This window comes from Octopus bimaculoides, chromosome 21, assembly GCF_001194135.2.
Source record: "Octopus bimaculoides isolate UCB-OBI-ISO-001 chromosome 21, ASM119413v2, whole genome shotgun sequence".
In the NCBI taxonomy this organism is placed as follows: domain Eukaryota; kingdom Metazoa; phylum Mollusca; class Cephalopoda; order Octopoda; family Octopodidae; genus Octopus; species Octopus bimaculoides.
In genome coordinates this window covers 13,277,639-13,278,037 of record NC_069001.1, presented here as the reverse complement: position 1 = coordinate 13,278,037, position 399 = coordinate 13,277,639, and the positions used below count along the sequence as shown (strand labels likewise).

The following is a 399-nucleotide window of genomic DNA, read 5'->3' as shown; positions in this document are numbered from 1 at the left end:
GCAGTGATGGTAGTGGTGGTATTTGTGGTGACAGTGATGCTGGTGACAACATTAATATTGGTGGTGGTGGTGGTTGGGTGTAGTCATCATCATCACCATCATCGGCTACAGTGTCATGGTCTTCATTGTCGTTGTCAGTCATCAGTGGCATCTGGCATCGTCGTCATCATCATCATCGTTGTTGTCATCGTTGTCCCATCATCGCGGTGGTCTTGTTGTCAGCTCGTCAATGCAATGTTTGATATCTGTGACATTTGTACAGCAACTTGTAAGCAGAGAGAAGTGGGGAGATAATGTCAGGGAGCAACACTAGTGACCTCCACTCTGACACTCTACTAACACTTCAACTTACTCCTCACCACCTCTGCCACCTCTCTCTCCACCACCCTCTCTCTCTCT

At 47.9% G+C, this 399-nt stretch overlaps 1 protein-coding gene across 1 annotated transcript in view; it reads left to right on the top strand.

Annotated features, from left to right (window-relative positions):
* LOC106879838 (uncharacterized) overlaps positions 1-399 on the top strand; it is a 130,579-nt gene that overhangs the window by 108,558 nt on the left and 21,622 nt on the right. The gene's annotated exons all lie outside the window — the stretch shown is intronic.